We start from the raw sequence: 7089 nt of genomic DNA on the forward strand, positions 1-7089 counted from the left end.
CACCTTAAAAATCCTATCTTAAAAGTCCATTCCAGGGGCTGGAGAGATGGCTCAGTGGTTAAGAGCACTGATTACTCTTCCAGAGGTCCGAGTTCAAGTCCCAGCAACATTATGGTAGCTTATAACCATCCATAATGAGATCTAGTGCCTTCTTCTGACCTACAGGAATCATGCAGGCAGAGCAATATATATATATATATAAAATAAATCTTTTTTAAAAAGTAACTTCCAGCATGTGGTAGCACACACCTTTAATTCCAGCACCTGGGAGGCAGAGGCAGGCAGATCTCTGTGAGATCAAGGCCACCTTGGTCTACAGAGCAAGTTCCAGAACAGCCAGAGCTGCACAAAGAAACCCTGTCTTAAAAAAAAAAAACTAAAAAATAAAGTCCCTTCCAACCATCACTTGGTCTCCCAAAGCCTTGTCTCCCACAGTCATCTTGTCCCGGGTTCTCATAAGTGGTATTTAAGCAAAGTCTTTCTCTTTGCATGCCATAAACCATTAGCTGCTGAGACATGTCATCCAACAGAGAGCTCCAGGTTTGTGTCCGCGGCAGATGTGCCAAACGGGTAAGACTTAACTATAGTCTACGCCTGAGTCATTTCTTTAATTAGTCACAAAGGAATTAGGTAGTCAAAGAGCCTAGAGCATGACTTCTGTGCCAACAGTTCATTCCCCTAAGGGAAGGAAATAGGCTGACTGCCTGCTCGCCATAAAAGCGTCGAAGCTCTCGGCTCGGGCTTTCTAGGCAGAGCACTCCCATACGACATGGAAAGCTGCCATCCCAGCGATTTGCATCGACCTCTCAGACTTGCAGACAATGGAACTGCTGAAAATTTTCTCTATCTGCTGAGCTGGGCCAAGCTTCTGGTGCCCTGGGGCTGCCTGATGTCACGAGGAGAGCAACCCCTCTTGCGTCGCCAGTGACGTCATCGCTGGACGAGCCCAGTCAGGTACTCCGTAGGAGTCCTGTCTTTGTGGGTCAGATCGCCACAACGACTCAACCCACCCAGTGTCTTTCTGTGTTGTCTCATGAGGCGGCCATTGTAACGGCCCACATTTAAAGTACTAGAGGAATCTGAAATGTCAGTTCCTGACACTAACCGCTTCATCCAAGAGCTCACTCTTCACGTCTGGCTAAGATGCGCTGTTAGGTCATTTCTGTCACCATTGAGTATTCTATCGGATAGCGCTGCTGTAGATGAATGAATTCAGGAACTTGTTTTCAAAGACTCTGGATGTTTGGGAAGAGTACAAAAAAGGCTCAGCGGGGCTAGAAAAGTGGCAAGCGGTGGTTGCTGCCAGTGCGCATCTGCCCACTCATCCATCCACCTCTCCAGTCAGCTAGCCTCCAGTTACTCTGGTCCATTGGGCCCCGCTGCTAAGAACACACTGTTTTAGGAGGAACCGGGACTGTGCTGCAGCTGCTGTTTCCAGAGGGGCCTCCAAAAAGCAGGACAAAAAAAGAACCTTCTCTCTCCACATATTTTCCAGTCTCCTGTCAACACTGCCATCTAGCAAGGGGATGCGGGAAAAAAAAAAAAAACCAACCTAATTTGCAAGTTTTCTATATTGCCTGTAATACAGAGGAGGGCATAGAAAGTGGGGCTCTCCGTTACCCTTTCTCATTCCTCTCCCACTTCCAGTGAACCTTTTCTTCCCAGCCTCTCCCTCCCCTCCCAATTCTCTCTCTCTGATCCATGAGTTTACTTAGGGTTACTTGCATGAATGTAAACAACGGGTTATACCAGTAGAGAAAATGACTCCCACCCCCAGAAACCATTAGCTTAGAGTAGAGGGGGTGGGGCCTCGTGAGCTGCCGGGGATGGATCTTATAATAAACAGACTACAGAAGAGGGGTTTTATCGGTGATGATATTGTTAGGACAGGCAACCTAGAACTCATGTCCCTTCCCTCGGTGCTAACCACTCTCTGTGTCCCTAATGTAATGTTCTTACCTTTTCACTGGCTTCTACTACCCGAGGATCTTGCATTCCTGGTCCCTCTCTCTTCACGTGGCTAGCCGATTTCATGCTTCAGATACCACGTTCAGCATTTTCTCCTCAGAGAGACATTCCATGAAATGACCTTGCCGATGTGCCTAAGCTGGCCTCATCCTCACTTCCTGCTCAGCCATCCCCCTCCCCCCCCATCCCGCCCCTGTTAATCTGACTGGTTTTGTTTCTATTGAAAACCATCCTCTGTGCTCATTCTCCCATTGCCGGAATGCAAGCTCCAGGGAGGCGGGCAACTCGCTGCCTTGTATCAAGTGCCCTGTTCACAGTGGCAGAGTGGTACTCGGTAATTGTATCGCCCGAATAAACTGTTTCCACCCACTCTTCAACTATGTACTCTTTCCTGTCTCCCTGGGTGAGGTGTTTCTGCTACGAGTCCCCAGAGGACCCACACGGTCTCTCATTATAACACTTAATTACAACTACAGTTGGCCCTTTGACAGAGCAACAGATGACCGAAGCTGTTGGGCAATCTATCATCTCCAGTCCTACGCAAGGCTGGCTGGCACTAGGGATTCAGCTATGAGCAAGGCAGATGCAGTCTCTGTTTTCGCTCACGTTATAGGTTTATAAATTCCACCCCTACAGGTTCAGCCAATCAAGGACTGAAAATAGACAGGGAACAAAGCTACCTCCATGCTGAAAATGTACAGACACAGTTTCCTTGTCATTAGTCCCTAAGCAATACAGTACAACTGTTTACACAGTCCTTCCATTGAGGTAGGCATTGCAAGCACTCTAGATAGGATTTGAAGTATGTGGGAGGATGTGTGTGAATTGTATGTAAATATTATTCCATATTAAGTCAATGATCTTAGCATCTGTGGGTTTGAATGTCTGCTGAAGACCGGGGTGGGGGTTCTAGAACCAATCTCTCACAGCTACCAAGGGATGCTATACTTTATACTTCTCCCCTTGCTACACCATAAACTCAGGGAAAGCAGGGACCATGTAGGTCTTGCTCCTAGGTGAATCCCCAGAGCCAGCATGGCACAGCGCTTGTAGTATAACTGGACATAATAAATTACCTGACAGAGTCAGTCAGCAGATTGTTCTGGCAAAGGGTCTAGGAAAAGATTAAGTGATGGGCACGAAGAAACTAGGCAAAAGAAAACAAGATATGACTACCTCCAAGAAAAGCTAAACTCCAAACAAGAACAGAACTGAAATCACAGAGCCCTACACAGCTCAACTAAGAAGTGCATTTATATATACAGACATGATCAATGCCCACACAACTGCTTATGTTGGTTTTATGTCCCTTGCATCCCTGTGCGTTCTAGGAGAAGAAAGGAAAGGGTTAAAGGTCTCTGTGGATCCACATTCCAGAGTCCAGCCAGAGCTCCTGAGAGAGGGCAATAATGCAATAGGAACTCTGCATGACTGCCAAGTCTCACAGGGCTCTAGGAAGTAGCCCGGTGAGCAGTATTTGGCTGTTCTAGCTGAGGAAACTGAAGCTAGGAAAACCGAAGTGATCTGCTGAAGATGAAGCTGGCCCAAACCCAGCTCTGTTGACTCCACAGGCCTTTCTCTGGAACTACGAGGGGTGACGGGGCTCTGCCTACCTTTCAATACTTTGCTGAGGAAGGGAGGCAGGCCAGAGTGGAGCCCTTCGTAAGGTGTATTAACACGGCACTGCAGTCATTAACATCATACATGTTTACCTGTGTCGACGGCCGCTGCAAGCCCCTCACTCTTCCTGGATCTTAGTTCTCATTTCTCGAAGTGGAGGCTGAGCTCGTTTAACTGGGTCACATACACTGCGGGGCCTAGCACAGAACCTAGCACAAATTTCTCTCATCCTTCTGCTAGTCAACTCCCAGCTCCAACGCTAGAGGCCTCCCAGACTCCAGCTGGAAGGATGGAGTGTATGTACAGCCCAGGGCGCAGCCTCTTCCCAGGCTGGCTGCGGAACTCAGCCTCCTCTAGACGGCAGGGCTGCTCGGCACAGATCAGATCCCGAGCCTCATTAGTCATGTCGGATGACATTGCTAACTTTAGGGCAGCATAGCCAGTTCATCAAAAGCCCCTATGTGCTGGCCCACCCGCTGCAGCCGAGGAACCGCTGTGTGTGAAGCCAGCAGCATATCCGAGCAGCGCCAGAGGGCTTCCACATCGGTTTTTGATTAATCACGCAGACATGTCTTTAATCGGTGCCAGGGTAGCGGCCGGGGAACTTATGGGAAAGCAGGATGTTATGCTTTGGTTCTCCGCAGTCCCATAAAGCAATGAAAGATGAGGGACAGAATCACTGCTCCTTGGACGTTTATCGACCATGCAGACCCAGAAAACACAAATAACTATCTGAATCCAAACCTGACCTTATTTTCCCAACTCGCCGGAAAACATGCGTGTTCCCCTCTGCCTGACCTGCCTGTGTGCCTGTCTACCGAGATGGAGAGCTGAGCAAAAGGTATGAGTTCTAAAAGTGCTTTAGCATTGAGTGAATCCTCGGTTTTCCCCAACCTTCCTGAGAAAGATGCCTGGAGGTAACCGGGAAGGTACCTACCTCAAAAGGTGCCTGCCTCCTGCCCATCACTTCTTATGACCTGATGTTAGAAGTGCTCATTCTTGTCAGTGGTGGTCAGAGGCTGGGATTAAAGGTTTGGTGGCACACCCCTTTAGTCCCAGGACTCAGGAGGCAGAGGCAGACAGATCTCTGTGAGTTCGAGGCCAGCCTGGTCTACAGAAGAAGTTCTTATTCTTTTCCAGTCCTTGGAGATTTAAGTAAGACATGTGGAGTGAGCTGGGCATGGTGGTACATGCCTTTAATCTCAGTACCCAGAGAGACATTGTCTTAAAAATATATGTCTCTGTTTTGTTGTTGTTGTTGTTTTTAAGGCGAGGTCTTACCATGTATCACTGACTGTCCTGGAACCCACTATGTAGACCAGGCTGGCCTCCAACTCACAGAAACCTACTTGCATCCTGATATGGTAGAACATGACTTTAATTCCAACACTCCGGAATGCAGAAGCAGGGAGACCTCTGTGAATTTAAGGCCAGCCTGGTCTACAAAGTCAGTTCCACCTCAACCAAGGCTACACAGTGAGACCGTTTCTCAAAAGAAGACTCATACTTAGTGTAGTCAATGGCAAGCCCTGCTCTGTTGCCATAGGAAACAGGGAATGGAGTCAAATACAGAGCTTTCCCTCAAGGATTGGTGATCCAGGAGAAAGGGGGTGGGTCTACAACATGAACTGGCGTGGGACTGGTGACATCACATGACAAAGAAGATCAAGTATCTGGGTATGGTATCAGGAGGACTTGGTTTCATAGCTGCAGAGGCTGGAGAGATGGCTCGCACTTAAGTGCCCTTGCTGGAGCACTTGCTGGGCGGTGATTGCACTCACCTTTACTCCCAGCACTTGTGAGGAAGAGCCAGATATCTGTGAGCTTGAGACCAGCCTGGTCTGCAAAGTAAGTTCCAAGATAGCCAGGACTACACTGAGAAACTGTCTTTAAAAAGCCAATAAGCCAATAAATAAATAAATAAAGCACTTGCTACTTGCTGCTTTTGCAGAGGACCTGAGTTCCATGTCCAGAACCCACCCTGGGAAGCTCACAACCACCTTGGCTCCAGTTCCAGGGGATGCTGCCCTCTTCTGGCTTCCTTGGGCGCCTGCACAGATGTGTGCACACAAAGACAGATACTCCTATATATACATAATTAAAAATAAAATACATCTTAAAGTTGTTTACTTGTTAAAAGAAAAAAATCTCAGGGGGCTGGAGAGATGGCATAGCAGTTAAGAGCACCATTGCTCTTCCAGAAGAGTGCCCACATGGTAGCTCACAACCACCTGTAACTCCTGTTCTAGGGGGTCTGATTCTCTCTGCAGACACAACACATGTGTGGTGCAGACATCCATGCGGGCACACACCCGCAATTCATAGATGTAAAATAAAAATAAAAACAGAGAAAGAAAAGTATCTGAACTCTCATTTGTATTCCTGGCCTCCCTTGGTCTGAGTTTTAATTGTAGGATATTATATGGCCCTGCATAGGGCCGTTATGAAGCCCACGCAAGCTAGCAGGCTGAAAAGTTCACAGCACAAGTCTGAGCACTGAGCAACAGATCTGCCAGGTCTAAATAAGCACTCTCAGGGGGCTAGAGAGACAGCTTATTAGTCAAGAACACTTGCCACTCTTGCAAAGAGCCTGGGTTCAGTTCCCAGGATCCACACGATGGCTCACAGACATCTATAGCTCAAGTTTCAGAAGGTCTGGTACTCTCTTTTGACCTCTGTGGGTGCCCGGCACTCATGTGGTGTATATGCACGAGGCAAAACGCTCATGCACATAAAACAAAACCAATAAATTTTAAAAAGTGCCAACAGTAAAGTTCTGATAAGAGTAGAATGCTGGGCGGTGGTGGCGCACGCCTTTAATCCCAGCACTTGGGAGGCAGAGGCAGGCGGATCTCTGTGAGTTCGAGACCATCCTGGTCTACAAGAGCTAGTTCCAGGACAGGCTCCAAAACCACAGAGAAAACCTGTCTTGAAAAAAACAAACAAACAAACAAAAAAGTAGAATGAGAGGAATCTCATGCTCCTGAAACAAATGAGCACTGACCACAGTCTCTGTTCTTGATGCCAGAGATTAATACGGGCAGCTCAGGCCACCCTTGGATGAGGCTGCTGCCTCTCAGAGAGTAATGGTGATCCAGTGTGGTAAGGACAGAAAGGAGGCTGAGCATGGTGGTGGTGCCTGTAATTCCAGCACCGAGAAACAAAGATTCAAGTTCAAGGCCAGCATGAAGCAGGCTTGAGACCTGTCTAGGTTAAAGACTGAGACTCTGTCTCAAAATCAGCCAACCGGCAAAAACAATGGCAAACCAGAGGTCTACCGGGGGTTAACAAGGAGGAAGAGAGACAGTGGCCATTTCACCTGGGAGACCAGGGCAGACTTTCCTGAAGAGGTGATGCTTTAGCTAAGCCTGTTATATGAGAATATTTTATTTCAGAGAAAGAAAGAAAGAAAGAAAGAAAGGAAGGAAGGAAGGAAGGAAGGAAGGAAGGAAGGAAGGAAGGAAGGAAGGAAGAAAGAAAAGTACCTCAAGCAGGGCAGCA

Source organism: Microtus pennsylvanicus, chromosome 18 (assembly GCF_037038515.1).
Source record: "Microtus pennsylvanicus isolate mMicPen1 chromosome 18, mMicPen1.hap1, whole genome shotgun sequence".
NCBI lineage: Eukaryota > Metazoa > Chordata > Mammalia > Rodentia > Cricetidae > Microtus > Microtus pennsylvanicus.